General features: G+C 37.7%; 1 protein-coding gene across 14 annotated transcripts in view; it reads left to right on the top strand.

The window, feature by feature from the left end:
* Window positions 1–15,996, top strand: part of LOC106779262 (pentatricopeptide repeat-containing protein At5g24830) — a 23,846-nt gene extending 7,850 nt beyond the window's left edge. Inside the window, exons 4-8 of one of the 14 annotated variants that reach the window (XM_022776521.1) lie at window positions 9,104–9,224; window positions 9,314–12,458; window positions 14,926–15,067; window positions 15,395–15,476; window positions 15,767–15,996. The gene's annotated coding sequence lies outside the window, so the exon portion shown is untranslated. Of the gene's footprint in view, window positions 1–505; window positions 606–9,048; window positions 9,225–9,313; window positions 12,459–14,925; window positions 15,735–15,766 lie in introns of those variants that run through there. The other 13 variants (XM_022776512.1, XM_022776520.1, XM_022776517.1 and 10 more) reach the window with 13 other exon arrangements.
* The last annotated feature ends 4,538 nt before the right edge of the window (window positions 15,997–20,534 follow it).

The following is a 20,534-nucleotide window of genomic DNA, read 5'->3' as shown; positions in this document are numbered from 1 at the left end:
GAATCATTACATATAGGTATTATCATTTAGGCTAGTCTGCAGAAGTTTAATGGTTTTACCTAGTTCTGTACCTAGTAGTCTAGGACAGTCTCTTGACCTTCTATCTCCCTATTGTATCATCTCTTTATTATTATAAATGGCAGAACATGAGAGGGATCATTAAGCCCTCAAGAATATTTCTTATTAGTTTTAAATCTCAAGTTCCATATACATTTTGGTCCAGTTTCCCTTTCTGTATCTGGTTTCTATTAGCCCTAATTAGAGATGAGATGTATTTGATAGGGGGTTGCCTAGACATAGGGGGTTTGGAAGCTGTCAATGTCAACAGGTACTCAAGCAATGGGCATTTTGTCCCTCCAGAACCCATTTACTCTGCAGAAATAGCTTAGTTACTTACTAAAGAAATTGTTAGACTCGTTAGGGGTTCCAAGTTCCGTTTTAAGTGGTCAGGGTCTGGGATCCCACATTTGTTATCAAATTGTTGTAAAATACTATCCGCTTGCAGTGACAACTCTGACAAGGAGCTCTGCTTATCAACTTTTGATGGATGAATAAATGAAGGTCTTGACAAGGGTTTGGAGTGCTTGAGTTGAGGTGTTCTGCAGTTGACTGGTTGAAACAGTGGTAAATCCTTCACTTCGAGCAGAGTATTGGTACAAAATTGTTTACCAGAACACAATCTGCAACTAGAAGCACACTATTCATGTTGGTTTGTAAGAGATGGTTTGGTTGAGGACACATTTGCACAAGGAGGGTGGGTTTATTTGATGCTAAGGCTCTATAGCCAGCAATTTGTTGCAAGAAAATGATCCATTCCAAGTTGGCTGCTCATTGCTTACGGCCTTTTCAAATTGACGCCAGAATCAGTGCTGTAGCATTGTCTGAACTTCTTGACACAACTTGTATTTCTTTCTGTTCAATCTTTCAAGTGTCTCTATTGAACTGTACATTAAATATGCATGGCTGGGCATGTTGTAACATGCAAGACTCTGCATATTTATGCATAATCTTTTCACAGCTGTTTGTGCTTTCTTAAAGTTTGGGAGAGAAACTTAAAGTTTTTATTATTACTGAACTAACTTTTTTATTACACATACTACCCTATTTAAGGGATAGTAGATCATCATAAAACAAAAAGAAAGAAAAGGAAGTTCCTAAAAAGCCCACACACAAAAGCCTATTAGACAATACAATATATTTCAACACTTCTCCTCAAGCTGGAGCATATAGATCATATGCACCAAGCTTGGAACATATAAATTGAATCCTAGGCCCCCTTAGAAATTTGGTCAGAATGTCTCCGAGTTGTTCATTAGAATTGACAAACTCAGTAACAAGTTCCTTGGTCAACAACTTCTCTCTAATAAAATGACAATCAATTTCTATATGTTTTGTTCTCTCATGAAACACTGGATTGGAGGCAATATGAAGGGTTGCTTGGTTGTCACAATACAGTTTCAACGGTTCATTTCCACAAACTTTCAATTCTTGGAGAAGTTGTTTGATCCACACAAGTTCGCATGTAGCTAAAGTCATAGATCGGTATTCAGCTTCAGCACTAGATCTAGCAATAACACTTTGTTTCTTACTTTTCCAAGATACAAGGTTCCCTCCAAGTAGAACACAATACCCTGTAGTAGATCTTTGATCAATTGGAGAACCACCCCAATCTGCATCACAATATCCTTCAATCGGAGTGCTTTCCTTGTCCTCATACAACAATCCCTGTCCTGGATTTCCTTTTATGTATCTGAGAATGCAAATCACTGCATTCCAATGGTCAACATGTGGATTTTGCATAAATTGACTCACAATTCCCACTGGATAAGAAAGATTAGGTCTTGTTATTGTAAGATATATGAGTTTTCCAACTAGCCTTCTATATCTCTCTGGGTCTGAGAAAGGTTCACCTTGATCTTTCATTAACTTTTGATTTGAGTCCATAGGACTATCAATGGGCTTGCAATTTGTCAAGCCTGTTTCCTCTAAAATATCAAGAGCATATTTCCTTTGTGAAATGATGACACCTTCTTTTGACTNTGCCACTTCAATACCAAGAAAGTATTTTAGACGACCCAGATCTTTAGTCTGAAAGTGGTTGAACAAATGATTCTTTAATTGAGTAATTCTAGTGATGTCATTCCCTGTAATAACAATATCATCAACATACACCATGAGGTAAACACATTTTTCAGAAGAAGAATGACCATAAAACACTGAATGATCNGTCTCACATCTTTTCAATCCAAAATTTTGCACAACCCGACTAAATTTACCAAACCAAGCACGAGGTGATTGTTTCAAGCCATAGAGGGAACAACGTAATTTACAAACTAACCCAGACTCCCCTTGAGCAACAAACCCAGGAGGTTGCTCCATGTATATCTCCTCTTCCAGATCACCATGAAGAAAGGCATTTTTAATGTCCAACTAGTAAAGTGGCCACTGACGAATGGCAGCCATAGCAAGCAAAATACGAACTGTACTGGTTTTAGCCACAGGAGAAAAAGTATCACAATAGTCAATGCCATAAACTTGAGTATATCCCTTAGCTACTGGACGAGCTTTTAGACGATCAATTTCACCAGAGGACCAACTTTAATAGCATAAACCCATCGGCAACCAACAAGCTTCTTACCAGGAGGAAGAGGGACAAGGTCCCAAGTACCATTGTGGTCAAGGGCCTGCATTTCATCAACCATGGCTTGATGCCATCCAGGATGATCAAGTGCCTCATGAATATTATTAGGAGTCTTAAGGGAGGATAAGGAGGAAACAAAAGAGAAATAGGAAGGAGACAAACGATGATAATTCAAAAAATTATAAACAGGATATGGATTATGAGTAGAACGAATACCTTTCCGAAGGGCAATGGGCAAATTATCATCTGAGTCAAGAGAAGACGAGGAGGATGAAGGATCCATGGTCTGGGGAGCTGATGGAGGAGGAGATGAGTCTTGAGGATCTTCATTGTTCTGAGTTTGAGATTGTCTCCGACGTTGATATGTGAGAAGAGGTGGAGGAACAATGTCATTCACATTTTGAGTTTGAGGTATAGAAGCAGGAATAATCAAGGGATCACATGATGGTAGAGGAAACATTTGTTGAACAAATGAACGATCCTCCACGGAGGACAAGAAAAATAGGGTATCCTCAAAGAATGTGACATCAGCAAACATATAATATCTCTTGGTGGAGGGAGAATAACATTTATACCCTTTCTGAAGACGAGAATATCCCAAGAAGAAACACTTGATAGCTTTTGTGGATAGCTTATCAAGACCTGGAGAAACATTATGGACAAAACACGTACACCCAAATACACGTGGAGAGACATGGTATAGAGTGTCGTTTGGAAAAATGATAGAATGAGGAATCTTATTCTCAAGAGAGGAAGAAGGCATCCTATTGATTAGAAAATAGGCAGTGAGGACTGCATTGCCCCAATGATGCACAGGAATATTAGTATTCAACATCAGGGAGCGTGCAGTTTCAATGAGATGTCTATTCTTCCTCTCTGCAATACCATTTTGTTGTGGAGTGTGAGGACATGTTGACTGATGTAGAATTCCTTGGGAAGATAAGAATGAAGAAAACGCTGTAGAGAAATATTCCTTAGCATTATCACTACGGAGGATTTTAATTGTCTTCCCAAATTGGTTCTTAATTTCATTAACAAAGGACATAAATATGGACAAAAGTTCAGATCTTTCTTTCATTAAATAAACCCAAGTACATCGAGAGAATTCATCAATGAAGGTTACAAAATAATTAAAACCAAACGAAGTAACACGACTTGGTCCCCAAATATCAGAGTGAATAGTTGAGAAAGGAAAATTACATAGTGTCTTAGACTTTTTGGGATAAGAAGATCTAACATTTTTTCCTAACTGACAAGACTCACAGTCTAAGACTTGAATGTTCTTGAGACTCGGAACCATCATCTTCAACTTGGATAAACTTGGATGGCCCAACCGATCATGCAAAAATTTTGGGGATGAAGTTGTAAAACAGGAAACTGAAGAGCTATGTTTTAAGAAATAAAGTCCTCGAGACTCATGTCCTTCTCCAATCAGATGACCTGTACCATGTTCCTGTATAAGAAAGGAATTAGCAGTAAAGGTTACACAACAATTTAAGGAATGAGTCAATTGGCTCAAGGAGATTAAATTGTAAGGACAATGAGGAATATACAAAACAAAATTTAAATTTAGTGAAGGAGATAAAGAAACTCTGCCAATTCCCTGAGATGCAACTTTGGATCCATTGGATGAAATGAGGGATGTTCTGAGAGGACATGGAAGAAAATGAAGAAATATTACCAGAGATATGGTCTGAGGCACCTGAGTCAAGGATCCATGGATTGTGACCTTCCACAGATTGAGATATGCAGGCAGTTGACACATTGGACATGGAGGAGGATTGGTCAGGATTAGAAGATTTTTCAAACTTATACTTCAAAAATTCTTGGTACTCTTCATTTGAAATTTTGGATTCGAGATCATCAGATTTAAAAACATGAGCAGCTTTGTCTGGATATCCATGTAAGGCATAACATTTCTCTCGAGTATGGCCTATTCTCTTACAATATGTGCACTGAGGACGCATACCACGACCACCACGTCCTCCTTTGTTGCTTCTGCCTCCTCCTCTTCCTTGTGGTGCTACCATAGCTAATGTTTCAATACCACCAATTGAACTTTTGTCTTTAACTAATGAAGGTACCCGAAGAAGTCGAGTAACTAAGCTGTCCATTGATGGAACTTGGTCACCAGCTAACATTTGATCACGAACATGATCAAAATTTGAGTGTAGACCTCTTAGATTTAAGACCATGTAAAACTTATCAAGCTTCTTGTTTAGGCCTTCTAAAGAATCAACCACAAAGAAATTCTTCAATTCTTCTACAGCAACACGGGCCTTTCCTATGTAAGCAACCATATCGCGATTGGTTTGTTTGAGGGAAGTCACTCTTTGAGTTGCATCAAAGAGACGTTGCACATCATTAGCAAAGATATCCTGTGCTTTTCTCCAAAAAGAGGAGCACGTTTTGTAAGAGGAGCAAAGATAAGGTCTCAAAATTTCTAAGACTTCTTGCTCAACAGATTGCCATAGGGCAGTGCATAATTGAAAATCAAGTTTCTGCCATTGAGATTTCTCTTCATCGAGAACGGTGGAAACATCTTGTTCAAGATGATCATGGTATCCTTGACCAAGAAACCATAACTCCACAGAAGAAGACCAAGATAGATAGTTTTTCCAATTGAGTTTTGCAGAAGTAATGGTAGGAGTAACAGAGAGAGACGGTGTTCCAAGACCAGCCATTATAATGTGAAACAACTGATTTTATTTGAAGCACTGGAACATAATAGAGTGTGGTATAGAAGTATGAAATGTATGTGTATTCAACAGCAAATACAACTGGAAATAGAAATAAGGCTAGTATAATAGTGTGAATGATAAATGGCAATAGTGGTGGAGCTGGAAGAATGGAGTATTCCACCTGACAAAGGAGAAAAACATAATTAATAGAAGAATGGGTAAAGACCCACCAATACAGAGAAGATTCAGGAGAAAAATTCATACCACATGCTTGCCTCCCTCTGTCACACGTAGTCCCTCAAATACACACTTTTCTTTGCTTGACGCGTGCTCTTTCTAACGGTTTCTCTGTTACCAGCATTCTCTGCCACTTGACCCCTTTGCCCTTTACCCATTTCAGGTGTGCATTACCGTTTTTGCCCTTTCTCTTTTATGCATGTTACATAATGCCAAACAAAAAGGGGAAAAATGATTGTGGGAAGAAACCCTAATGGGAGCAACTCTCAATGTAACAACAAAACAGTGACCACAACACACTCAGGAGACTGAGGCGAAACGACCGGCAGTGGCGTGGTGATGTTCTGACACGGGAAAGGCGGCACATGAAGCCCACGTGCCCGAGAGTGTCCAGAAAGAAATGACACGTGACGGCACGTCGAGAGAAGAATGAAGCGGCGACCACTAGGGATGGGTCGCGCTCGTCGAGGCGCACCTAACCCTTGACTTTGCCGGAGAAAAGGCTGCGACGACGGACAGTGACGGAGGCGACGGTGAATGACGGCGGATGCGGCGGCGGACAGCAAACCCTAACCGGCTGTGGATACCATCTTAAAGTTTGGGAGTGAAACTTAAAGTTTTTATTATTAGTGAACTAACTTTTCTATTACATATACTACCCTATTTAAGGGATAGTAGATCAACATAAAACAAAAAGAAAGAAAAGGAAGTTCCTAAAAAGCCTACACACAAAAGCCTATTAGACAATACAATATATTTCAACATGCTTCAACATGAGCTTGTGCACAACTTTGGTCATGCAAATTGGAATGGTCTAATGTGTGGGTTCAGGCTCAAAAGCCTCAGCCTGCAGAAAACTGGCCACTGAAGAGCAGAGCTTCTCGAATATTCAATTGCAACTCTGTCCACTGTTGCAACTGCTATCATGTTGTGGTTGACATGTGTCCTGGATCCTCTTGTCATCTGTGGCAAGTCTTCAGCCAACAATGTGTATTTTGACTTTGATCCTCATTATTGTTTTGTCAAATGTAATGCATCTAATGAAGTTCTTCATGGACAAGTTGGACTCGATAGCCTGAATTAGTTTCCAAGCCTGCTTCATGCCTCTCATACACAACAACAACCTTCTAGTTTTCCTGTTCCAAGTCTAAACACTATTGCTTGCTTCTAATAATACTTTCAATTGTAATGCTCATACTGGCACTCACGGTTAGGACATCCCAATTTCAATGTACTTTGTCTTATCTTTCAGTCTTTTAATGTATCTTTCAGTAATAAAAGTAGTTTATCTTTTATTTTCAGCTTGTTGTATGGGCAAATCACAGACTTCCTTCTCGTCATTCTATCGCATATAATTCTCATTTTGAATTAATTCTTGGTGATTTGTGGGGTCCTTCACTTGTGTCATCTACTAATAACTATTCTTACCATATTTTCTTTGTGGATGCTTATTTGTTATTTACTTGGGTAATTCTTATAAAATGCAAATTGGATGCATTCTTCGTTATCCAACAATTGCAATCTATGGTTGAATTGCAATTTGACACAAATAAAGGCAGTGCAAACTGACTGCAGTGGTGAATTTTGTCCTTCTCAAGATTATCCCACTTCTCATAGTCTCAGAACTATATTCCTCATACATGTCATTAGAATGGCACCATTGAAAGGAAACGTCGTTACATTGTTGAAATGGGCCTTACACTTCTCAATCAAGCTTCTCTTACTATGACTTATTGGGACCTTCCCTTTCTTACAACAATGTATCTCATCTACAAAATACTTTCTACTTCTGTAAATTTTGGTGTACCATATACACTTCTTTTCAGGATAGCACTTGGCTATGGTTTTCTCAAACCTTTTGGATGTGCTCACTTTCCCTTTATTAAACCATCCAATTCATATAAATTTTATTTTTGTTATCAAAATGTATCTGTTAAGTGCCTCCTCATACAATAGACTTAAGATTAAAAGTAGAGAACACGATAACAACCCACATCCACCCAAATATATCTAAAGATTTTACTTTCAATGAAAACAAGTTTCCTTATACTGAAAAATTTCTCTCTACCCAGTTAACTACAATATCAGTCTTCCCCTCTTGCTTCTTCTAATATACGCATAGTCTCACCATCCTGAATAGCCATACCTAACATCGCACCTGTTTAGGTCCCATAAGCTCCATCCTCATCTCCCATACCTACCATTACACCTGTATAAATCTCATATGTTCCATCCTCATAACCTTCCTCAACCGCCTTTTCTCCCTCAATGATGTCCACATCACTCTACATCTAATACAAAACCTAGTCAATCATCAAACCTCTAAACATTCATCTTATGCAAACTAGATCCAAAGTTGGTGTTAGGATATTTATCCTATTTATCATGATTATATTGTGTCTAGGGTTACTCTAATTATTATGATTATATTGTGTCTAGGTTACTCTAATTATCATGATTATATTGTGTCTAGGTTACTCTAATTATCATTTACTCTTGTATCAATTTATTATTATAAATAGAAGATTATGAGAGGGATCAATCAAGCCCTCTAGAATTATTTTACAGTTTAATTCTTAAGTGTTGGTACTTTACAAACTTGTGTGTTCATCCTATCCTTCTTCTTGCTTACTTAGGATCTACCATAACGAAACAAGCTTGTCGAGATTTGTAATAATTTTATTTTATGAAGGACAAAATCTTTGCTGTACATAATAGCACTTGGTCTCTTGTTTCACTTCCACCTCACAAGAACAACCTTAGGATGTAAATTGGTGTTTCAGATTAAGGAAATCCTGATGTTACTATTGAAATGTATTAAGGCAAAGTTTGTTGCGAAAGGCTTTAATCAACAACTTGGTTTTGATTTTACAAAATCTTTCTCTCCAGTTGTTAAACCAATTTCTATACGGATTGTTCTTACTCTTGCTCTTACATGCAATTGGTCTATCTTTCAATTAGATGTTCAGTGTTTTTCACAATGGTTTTCTCGATGAAATAGTTTGGTAATCTTGATTACTTTATTGGCATAGAAGTGTGCCCTCAGTCTGAGGGCTCCTTGCTTATGACTTAGTCTAAATATATCAGATTTGCTTGCCAAGACCAAAATACAGTATTCCAAATGTTGGTGGCTCTATATTGGCTGGATATATGATCAAATTATAGTACATAGATAGGTGTAAACCTTGTCCTATAAGCCGATTTTGTAGAATTGATTTAGATCTAAATCCACTTTCTAAGATGGTATCAAAATTTATCCCATTGAGGTTTATTGGGTTTATTGTGCTTGGTGTCGTCAGATCACTCATAAATATGTATTTCCACGTTCGAGATGTCCAATCTTTGATGTGTTAGAAATCTCACATCTAAAAATATGATAAATTATAGTACATAAGTGGGTGCAAACCCACTTTAAAAGTCAGTTTTATAGGGTTGAGTTCAATTTGAATACACTTTCTAACTAAGCCTATATTTTCTCCTATGTTTTAGGCTAAAAACTATTCAAACAGAGCTTTGATTTACTGCCTCGTCCCTCCTTCTGCAGGTCAATAGTAGGAGCTCTTTAATTTCTTACTTTTACTGGACCTGGAATGTTTTCTTGTGAACAAGGTTTGTCAGTTTGTGGCAACACCACTTCAATGGATGGCTGTAAAGCAGATTCTTTGGTATTTAAAAGACACTTTATACTATGGTCTTCATGATTGTTCTGCTACTCCTCATAAATCCCTTACTATTCAAGCCTTTCATAATGCAGATTGGGTTGGACATCCAGATGATTGCAGAACCACTTGCAACTACTCGCACGCCCATGTCATGGCCTCCTTTGGTTCATGTACTCCACATTGCACCCCACTTGGTTTATGTACTCCACAACGTATCTCATGTTGCCACCGCCATGTGAAGGCTTCCATTCAGCTTCAAAGGTTTTCCTTCACCCATTAATGTGTTTGGATATCATAGCAGCACCGCTGTCCCACTACAACACTGCTGCTATCCCTCTACAATATAGCCATTGTCCCGCCCTAACTGTATAACAACAAAGTCCGTTTTTCCCTTTCTATTTGCCCTTTGTTCAGCACCACCTGTCCTCTCCAAATTATTTTTTTCTTCCTCTTTTCAACCCCTTTAACACCTTATTATCACCTATTTTTAGTTTTGAACTTGGTGGTATTTTTATTTGAATTTCTAGAGTTGCAATTTTCATTAATTATATGACTATTTTCCATTATTTTTGAATTACAATTATATTTCTGCATTTTTAGTTATTTATGTGCATATACTGTATTTTATTTTTGTCTGCCGTGTTTCCGCCATAACCCATTGTGGCTTCTAATATATATTCATGAAGGATTCTTGGGGTTGCTGATATTTTTTCTTATTTAATATTTTGATATTCCTGATAATTATAGTGAAAAAAATTAGGAAAGAGGGAATTACTAGATCCAAATAACATGACAAAGGACAATTTCACATCTTGCACCAAGATTCCAGCAAAAGTGAAAGAAGACCTTTAGAAGTTATTTAGTGATAGAGTCACCTGTATAAATTCTATAAATAATGCGGCTGATGGTGATAATGAGAGCGAAGATGAAGTTGAAATTTCTATGGCTAGTAATGTTAAGGGGAGAAAGAGTGGTGGTAAAAAAGGGCGATTGATATGTTTTGTAGAAATCCAAGTGTTGCAATACAAAAGATAAACTAAGACAAGCTAATATGGATGAGGCACGTGACCTTCTTTTTGGTCCCAAACATGCCTGTCATTTAACCTTGTTAGATTGAAGAGCTTTCAGGATATGATAAATGTGATTGTTAGATCTTTTTGCCCCATTCATTTGAAGTGGATTCTATACCGATGACTTTGCCAAAGAAAATAGGACAACCATAACTCCTAGTGAAACACTCACACTTTCATAGAAGTTATTGTGAGTAGTTCTGAATTGCTTTAAGTTATAGTGTTTATTTTTGAAGTTGATTTTGATTTTATAGCTCAATGGTGGAAAAATTATGGTCAAGCAGTTTCAAACTTGCAAAAACTAGTTGTAACATCCCATTTTTAATAGTATAAAATTACTAAAATAAAACACTACATATATGATAATAGATCAACCAGATAAAACAAACCTACTAAGAGGAAGAAATCTACATCTGTAAAATTCATCTAACTATGCCTCTGCTTCACCCTCACCTCTTCCTGGAACAATTGAAAAGGTGACTCTAAGCTCACATCATTAGGCGATCATCGCAAAAGAGAAAACAACATATACGATAATAGATCAACCAGATAAAACAAACCTACCAAGAAGAAATCTACATATGTAGAATTCATCTAACTAAGCCGTTGCTCCACCCTAGCCTCTTGTTGGAACAATTGAAAAGGTGACTCTCTATGTTCACACCATTAGGTGATCATCGCAAAAGAGAAAATAACATACAACAAATGATAAAAAAGAAAAGGTAAGCTAGATACACAAGCAATACATCAAAAGTTTAAATCATTTCATATAAGAATCATATATAATTTAATCAATAATCCTAAACATCTTAACATGCATTGACCCATACCAATTTCCCTATCAGATTTATATCGACTCATTGTGCTAACAAACCTCAATTGACATATAAACAAACTTGCCATACCAGATTTCTCCATCCAACCACAATCTCACCAAAATACTTATCAAAACCTCCATTTTAAGCTTGAAACTCAAATAATTCACTCTCAATTACTCCACTCACTTTAAGATCAAATTTCAAACCACAATACAACCTCCAAACACATAATTATAACAATAAAACAATCTAAACATATCACACCAATACAAATACATCCAATTCACTTTCCTACATAGATATATATTAAATTTAGATCAACACAATAATCTAAAACAAGTTCTAGCTTACAACTACTCAACTCAAGCAACGTTCTGCCGATTGCTTGAAACGCAAAGAACTCTAAACGGACCTACGAAACACCAAATTAGAAATGGACAGAGTCCTTAGAACAATAGATCAACCAAGAACAAAGGAAGAAGACCAATTGATACATGCAAAATAGTTTCTTTGCATGATCATGGACCGAAACTCACAGGTAAAAAGGAGTAGAAACTTACTTGCTCTGTGATAGAAATTGATCGGCTAGAATTGTAGACTTGATGCCTTGATCGTTTAGATACCTTTTGATTGTCAAACAGATGACTTAGGAGCAAGAACACCCAAAGCAAAGGTAGAGAACTCTAGAAAAGTGGTTTCTAGAGAAATGGTGCGTTTTAAAGTAATGAAACTTATTTATAATAAAACTATTTATAAATAACTCATTTAATATTAAAATAACCGAGTCTCACTATTTTTAAACTACTACCACTTCTAAAAATACTATTTTATGGGGTTTTACACTAGCAATCAAGATTTTAATCTTGACATTTAGCTTAGTGGGATGTGAGTGCAATTGGAATGTATTTGAGCAAGTAATAGTTATTCTTTATCACTCATTTCATTTTAGAAAGTAGGGAGAAAATTGGTTCACATTTTACTTATTCAAAACACAGATTCATTGAAAAAGGAGAAATAGGAGTGACTGGAAACGATTGTATGATTGGTTTACATCAAGAATAAATAAAATAACTTGCTCAAAAATACAACATTTGAGATGAAGTTGATCATATTGTATAACATTGATGAGTGGTTAATGGGACAAGTGGATGATGCTAATGATAATGAAGATGAGAGGAATGAGTTGGTTTTTGATGAAGATCCTACTCTTAATTGGGCAATTGTTTATGAAGTTTCATGTATTGGAGAGCCAATAATTTATACACGGAGAAAAACAAGCAATGAAAGAAAGCAACTATCAAGTGGTGGTATTACTATTGTATCTTCCCATGCTTCCAAGAAATATCCCGGTGCAACTTCAGCTCCAACACGAATTTAATCTTGATGGCTCTGATTCTGAGTTTAAAGAATTTGAAGAATTACAAACTTTCTTAAGACTTGATGTGAAGGGGGAAGAGGAGGGATATGTCCCATTTGATAACATTAAAGATAGTTAGATTTGGAATGAAGAAAAGCCAGATGATTAGAAGTTTGTTTTATGGTTTGTTGTTATCTTCAGTCTTGAACTTGAACTTGGGGTTTTTCTATTTGATTTTATTGTTATTTGAATTTCTGAATTTGCCAATATTATTAATTATATAGTTTTGTTTCATTATTTTTCATTACAATTATATTTCTGCATTTTTTTATTATTTGTATGTATTTATTGTATTTCTTTTTCTACTATGCTTCAACCATAACCTGTTCTGACTTCAGAAATATTTTCATGAAGAATTTTTGGAGTTGTCCATATTTTCTGTTAGGTTTAAACCCTCTAATCGTCCCTATTTTTGGAGCGTTTTCCCAATTTCATCCCCTTCTTATTAAAACTCCCAATTGGGTCCTTATAAGAGTTAATTTCAATCAATTTAGCCCTTTCCGTTAAAAAAAAGTTAACACCGTGAAGTTTTGTACAATGGGATGGATGAGGTGTTTATTTATGTAACGTGGATGAAACACGTGGCATTTAGCAAAATTTAATAATTTAAAATATTTTTTTTTCAAACCAGAAACCTCTGCCTCCTCCACTTGAGCAAAAAGCACAGAGCCTCCTTTGCAGAAAAGGGACCATAGAGAGGCACCAGCTTCCTCTCCATGCATACACAGATTTCTCCTTCCTTGTCTCTTCTCCGAACAGCAGTTTTGATTGGCGCCGCCAACCTTTGGCTTTGCTTCCTCGCTCCCCTCTGAAAATGAACTAAATAAAGGTTACATAGAGACATTTTGTTCTTGTGGTTGGGTGTGATGGTGAATGTGTATTATTGCACAGAGACAGTCTCTTCATCCTATTTTTCCTTCCCAAATAAAAAAAAAAAATGCAGAAAGCCGATGATGTTTTTCATGCATATAGAATGGGATTAGAGCTAAGGATATAAAGGGAGTTAATTTAGGAAGATTCTGCAATCCGAGGGGAGGAGATTGGGGAAGTAAGAAGTGAGACGATGGCTTCAGATGGGAAGAAAAGCGATGATATGGATTCGCGGTTTGATGGGATGGTACTATTTAACCCTGCTGCCGATATTGAAATTGGAGTTGAAGCAGAGGTCCGACAAGACAATTACAATGGTAGTGATGCGCTGACAACATCGCAGCCCCTTGACGAGAATCTCTTCTCCGACCTCACGCTTGTGGTGGATCCCCTCCAAAGGTTTCTGAAAAGGGATTTAGGATTTAATAAAATTGAATTTGGGATTCAATCAATTTGGGATTAAAGGTTTGCGAAGATGATGGCTCCGTCTTGGTGGTTGGAAGATGAGCGAAAATCGCAATTTAGGGTTTTTGGTGTGTAGAGATTTGGGGCTTTCTGTGTTTCAGATTTTGCAGGTTGCAAGAAAGTGTTTCATGATAAAGGAGATGAAGCGAGGAGCTTCGTTTCGCGGTGATGCTCACGGTGACGCTGTGATTTTGGAGTTTTTACACTACAAGTTTCGAGATTTGATGGTGGTTCTAACGAAACTCACGATGGCTTTTCCTTTCGGTGGCGAGGTGGTGGAGGAGACGAGCATCGCTAGCAGTGATGGAGCGTGATGAACTCCAGTATGCCACGTTTCATCTCTAGTCCATGCCACGTTTTTAACCATTTTTTACAAAAATGAACATGTCATCCTCCGTGCTGTATAAAAAGTTAACTCCGTTAAATTTAGTTAACGGAAATGGCTAAATTAATTGAAATTAGCTATTATGAGGACCCAATTGGGAGTTTTAATAAGGGGATGAAATTGGGAAAACGCTCCAAAAATAGGGACGATTAGAGGGTTTAAACCTTTCTGTTATCTTGATAATAACACTGGTCGCTAGGGAGGACGAGTAAAGGGTATTGTGTTTCTGTAGGTACTTTTGAGGAGACCGAGGTTATCTCTCTTTGCATTGACCTAGTCCTTCCATGATATCCATTGCTGTTGATAAATTCTTTTCTAGTTCAATTTTGCCACTTAACTGTTTCTCCACTGCATAACTCCATAGATCTTTTGACATCGTTTTTAGTAATACTTGGTGGCTTTTATCCGTTGTGCTTTTTGCATGGTGATGGTGTTCTAAGTCTTGGCACTAATTATTGTATAAACATGTTAAACCAAATATAACTGAATCAAAAACTGATGGAATTTGTACATTCAATTTTCCAAGTGATTGGTGACTTGTTTCTTTTCTTTCTCAACTCAAGAAGCAGAAAGTTGTGAACTTTCCTGTTCTCCAAGCTTCATACCTGCCATAGAATTCTTGATTATTCATTCATATTTGTATTTATGCTAACCGTCATTTTATCTATATTATATTCAGAAGGAGCAATTGGAAGAAGTGCTAGTGCTGTTTCTCCTCTAGTCGGAGGTTATCATAACAAATGTCTACAAGTGTACTACCACAGACGCTACCGGCACTAAATGGGCTGAGTGTGCCCGACAAAAAACCTGGGGAATAATAGGTATTGTTACATTTGTTCGTAATGCTGAAGGATTCAAACTGCAACTTTAGGTTGGTATGCTTGTAAATGTTAACAACGAGTGTGGTTTAGCCAACATATTTGCTAGGGATTTTTTTATTGGTGAATAAATGAATAATTTGAATGTACTAAAATTTAGCTTTATTTTACAATGTATTTGATAATTTACAATGGTTTAGTTGCAGCCACTAGGAAATTTTTCACCAAGGGAAATATGGCAGCCAGGGGTTATTTTCTGGTAATTATTGTTAAATGTTTATTACTCTGAATGCTGAGACAAGATGTCTGTTTTCTCTCCGTTTGATTGAGGTTGGCAAGTGTTGAATTGAGAAATTGTACTTGGAGAACTTAAGCTGATTGAGAAATTGAGCGTTTCAGCCTCCTAAAAGAGGTAAGCTATGGACTATGAATCTATGATTATTGACTTGGTGTTGATCTTAAGTTAGATTTAGAGCATCATTTCACCATCTGCTTAGTAAATAATTTTGTTAGATGTATTTTTTTTATTTATCAAGATTAAGATCTAAATCTGATTAGGAATAATGCTTTCAGAATTTATGGTATTATATGTAAGTTTTCGGGTATTGATAAGTTTTTCACTCCATTCATTCTTCTGAAGCAAAAGTTACCATTCTAAATTTTTGGGTATTGATAAATTTTTCTGTGAATTTGAGATTGCAGGATTATGGCTGATATTTTGGTAGTTTAGTGATAAGGGTTGAGTTATTATGACAGGCTTGAATTATTAAAGCGGCTTTCGAATTTGTTTGAAGGATATTGATGCTCTAAACATATTTAAAATTTGCATTGTATTACATTAAATAATATTTAAAATTTAAGCTAAATGATATATATGTATGTAACAAATAAGGAGGGGAACTAGGTTAACTCTAAGGGGACCATGGCTGCCCAATTTTTTATTTTTGTTTTTCACTGTCTTCTTTTTCTAAATATTTAGAAAAAAAAAACTCAATTATAAAGCATCACAAATAAAATCCATTAGAATCATTCAGGTAACAGTCTTTATTTTGTCATTGTATTCCAATTAAATTTTATAAAATTACTCTATATCCAACCTTACGCATAAAATCATTGCTAGTTCCAAATATTCATAAAGTGATAATTGTATGATAAACTTTTACAACGAGAAAAGACAAGAAAAAAAGAAGTAAACAGCAGAGTTTTTTTTTTTTTTTTTTTTTTTTTCCTTTTTAAATAATAGAGACTGAGATTGAAATAAGGTTAAGAAAACAAAAAATGAAAACATTAAACTGTCGTAACATCTTAAGAAAAACTTTCACAAACCAAACGTGTGTGTGTGTATATATATATATATATATATATATTATGTATTAAATAATATTCTAAAATACACCTAAGACGTGACTTGCTAACTTATATTAATTTACTTTTTACAAGGAATAAGTCTGCAAATTATAACTATAAATTTCATAAAATATACTCTAAATGAAACTTGTTAACTTTTTTTTTTCTCCAAAAATAAGTGGGTGCATGTTAATACAATTTTACTTATATTAATGATCAAATTTCAGAGAAAACACACACTGATACCTTAGTAGTTATATGATTTATTACAAACTAATCTTTACTTTTGACTTTATATGACTAATTTATAAATTTATTCCTCACACCGGCCATTTCATTCAAAACAAAGCGTTATTCCTTCTAAAAAAATAAAAAAAAAATTAAAATAACCTATACAATTTAGATTACAGAAACCCTAATTAAAATTGAAGCACAGTAGTTTGAAGATAAGATCGAACGTTTATTCTTTTTGTTTTATCTGAAAACTTAATATGCGAAAAAACAGTGGGTATTAAAATTGAAGCACGCTTTGTTTTTGTGATGATAAGATGGAATTTTGTTTTAAGATGAAAAGTGATGCATAGGAAGTAGGAAACAACCATGCAGAAATTTTGGAAAGGAAAGAGTATATAGGTCGTGGTCCATCTTCCTTTTACACACTCACTCCAACCTTTTCGATTTGTTTTCAGTTATACACTTTCTCTTCCTTTCATCGTGCACCTTCTTTTTTCTTTTTCAAACCATCTTTTACTAAAAAGATAGTGTTACGGTATAAATTTACTGGGACCGAAGTACTAACTTCGAGGACGTCTTCTTCTGTGCTTCTGCCCGCTTTTCCTGATTTCTGACCGTACGTCTTCACGTTGACTTCAGCCGTCCGGTTGTCTCCTAGCTTTGACGGGGGGGGGGGGGGGGGGGAGGTACCTGAAAAGGCACTCCGACGCTCAAGTTAGGCGTGTATAAGAAATTCTCTGTTGGAAGAGAACTGATGAGAGATATGTTGTAGGCAGTATGAGTGAAGTGTATTCAGAGAGCGTACCTTGTTTGGAATCCTCTGGCCTTTTATAGGCTTTGGATTGACATAATATTAACAGTAATGTAAACAGAATAAAATATAATCTTACTTGACATATCTCTGTTATAATATCTTTATAAGATATATCCGGTGAATATATCCGAATGATATATTTTTATGAATATTTTATACGCTGGCCTTTTATGCTGGAATCTGGAATTGGGCCTTGAGCCCAATGGGAATGTGTGGGCCGTTTGTCCACTACGACCGTTCGGTCTTTAGCTATTTCCGATCGTTGGAAATATAGGATCGTACATCATCCCCCCCAAGTCCGAGGCGAAAGGAAAGCGTTGGATTTGGTTTGGCCGAAGGACTTAAGTGTGGTCGTCGTTCGGCGTTTGAAGGATTAGTTGTGTAGAAACCGAGCGATTAGCCGTTTGGTGTTTGAAAGATCCGCTGTGTAAAAACCGAGCGATTAGGCAGCTTATTTGTGAAACGACACGACGAGCTCGTCGTTTAAGTTTATGAGGAAATGTAAATTTCCCGCGCTGGGGGCAGCGCTAAAGTCGCGAAAGAGAGACCGTTAGATGAAACACATCTGACGGCTCAGATGATGGGCCTAGTTTCGTAACCTCCACGCTTTTGATAATGCGAAGAAACTAAACCGTTTTCATTTCTATCTTTGACACTTTGCTTTCCAGGCTTTTCTTCTCCTTCTTCGAGTATCTTCTCCTGTTGCGCACCCATTTCCAGGTAACCATGTCTTCCTCCCCTGCCCTTTATGATTCTTCTGGTAACGTAGAGGGGGGTCGTGGCGACCCACGGGCTGCCCAACCGGTGGTTACCGGTTGCATCACTTCCTTACTTAGTGGGGATAGGGTTTTCGTTCACGGAGGAGTGGATGTTGACGGCCCTGAAGAGGGTTGTTCGCCGTCTCCGAGAGAGTATTTATGGGCTTCCCGGGAAGTTGGAGAGCAAGTAAGCTCTTTTAGGTCTCGAGATTCCTTACTGCGTTGGGTAGAAGATAACTGTATTTTAAGGAATACTGGGTATCGTCGTGCCCTTAGGTTAATGGCCTGTAGAGACGATGAGAGGGTTTTCCATGGGGAAGACATGATTGGAAAAGACTGCTTTTTTATGTATATGCCCTTTCTGTATGATATGTATGTGAGACTGCCCTTAACTAGTTTTCAAATGGACGTCCTCCGATGCTTGAACGTAGCCCCTTCTCAGTTACATCCGAACGGTTGGGGCTACATTCAAGCGTTCGGTATTTTATGTCACTCCTTAGATATTGAACCGTCCGCCAAAATATTTTTGTTTTTCTTCAAGACCCGCCCTAATGCCAAGAAGGGTTGGGTATCTTTGACGTCTATGTCTAAAAATGCTATCTTCAGTTTATTCGCCGAGTCGTATAAAGACTTTAAAAACCACTTTTTTAAAGTATCTATTACCGAAATGGGCCGTCCGTTTTTTTATGATGAGGATGGGAACTCTAGGTTTCCTTTATACTGGACTAGAAAACCTCGTACTTTGACCTCTTGGCCAGAAGAGGACATGTCTGATGTCGAGCGGAGAGATCTGGACAGGTTGAAAAAGTTACCTCGTCCGTTCTCCTCCAGGAAGCTGGTTAGTTGCCTGAGATACAACGATCTGAAGTCGAGGGTGTTTGGTAGGTCCCCCTGTCAACTGTCCTTTACTTGTATTTTGTGAATTGTAACCTTTGTGTGGGTGATGTTACTTTGCAGAAGTTATGGCCAGAAGGACCGGACGTGACTGGTTTAGGGAGTCTCAGGCAGCGGACCAGGGGGCCGGGCTCCAGGCCGGACGGGCTAGTGGCACATCCTCCACACCGGCCACCATAGTACATATTGACGATGCTCCTCCCTCGCCTGTGCAACCTTTAACTCGCAAGAGGAAGGCACCGTCCAGTAGCGGCGCAGCGAAGGGCAAAAAGGCGATGCCCGTTCAGGAAGAGTCGGTTCCCGAGCGGCAATTACCTTTGGGCATGTATGATCCAGGCTTCGATCTAAGGCACAAGATCGAATTCAACTTTGATGCTGCTGAGGAAAAGGCAATGGCTGCGATGTCTGAGCAGCAAATGTCGGAGTATCTTCTTTACCACATTTTAAATTGTGGAGCGGCAGCGTATAAAATGGCCTATGCTTCCAACCGAGGGGATGTCCAAGGTGAATTGAGCCGGTTGAAGAAGGAGTTGGAGGACGCTCGCGCTGCTCATGCTGACTGTGCTAAGAACGCTGAAGAGTCGGCCAGGATGTTGGCCGAAAGTCATTCGCTCCATTAACAGCTGAGAGAAATGAGCCTGCGGACGAGAACCGAGCGGGACAATCTGGCAAAGGAACTGGAGTCGGCCAAGAAGGCCTTGGCTGAAGCGGACGCTGTCCGGAAGGAGAGGGATGCGCTGAGGGCGGCCTCATTAGAATGGAAGAGTACCGAGGCGGAGATGTTTGCGGCCATTCGCCAAGAACACACAAAAGGATTTAAGAAGGCGCTGAGGCAAATGGAACGTTTGGCTAATGTGGCGTCCAGTGCCTTCGAGTTTGATATATATATAAAGATGTTTATCTTGGGGAGATGGTGCCGATCAAGGACATTCCCGACGGTACCTTTACTGAAGAAGGAGACCTGGCCGAGGTAGAGGATGAAGTCATCCATGAAGAGCCAGTGGAGGAGGCTGCTGAAGAGGAGGAGGGAGAGGCAGCTAATGTAGATACTTAGGATTTTTTATATGCCTTTTGCTTTTGCGTCCTTAAGTTGTAATCTTCCGTACTTTATTTGCCAAGTTGGATTGATTTTGTTGTTTTGACTGTGATGCTTTCGTCCCTATTACTCTTTGTTCATTGATGCTTTTGTTCCTGAACTTTGCGTGGATGGTTCTCTGTATATTTCGACTTTTACTGCTGATATAGTCTTGTTACCTGCACTTTAACTTGAATCTTTGCTTGCGGCGTTTTTGACCGCCAAGGGAAAATCGTCCGGTTTCTGCAGAGATTAAAAATCTAGGAGGCGTGGCGTCCGGCTTTGTCTAGATTGAAAAATCTAGGGGCATGGCGCCCATCTTTTACCTAGATTGAAGAATCTAGGGGG

The sequence above is a fragment of the Vigna radiata genome, unplaced genomic scaffold (assembly GCF_000741045.1).
Source record: "Vigna radiata var. radiata cultivar VC1973A unplaced genomic scaffold, Vradiata_ver6 scaffold_198, whole genome shotgun sequence".
In the NCBI taxonomy this organism is placed as follows: domain Eukaryota; kingdom Viridiplantae; phylum Streptophyta; class Magnoliopsida; order Fabales; family Fabaceae; genus Vigna; species Vigna radiata.
This window is presented reverse-complemented; position numbering and strand designations above follow the sequence as displayed.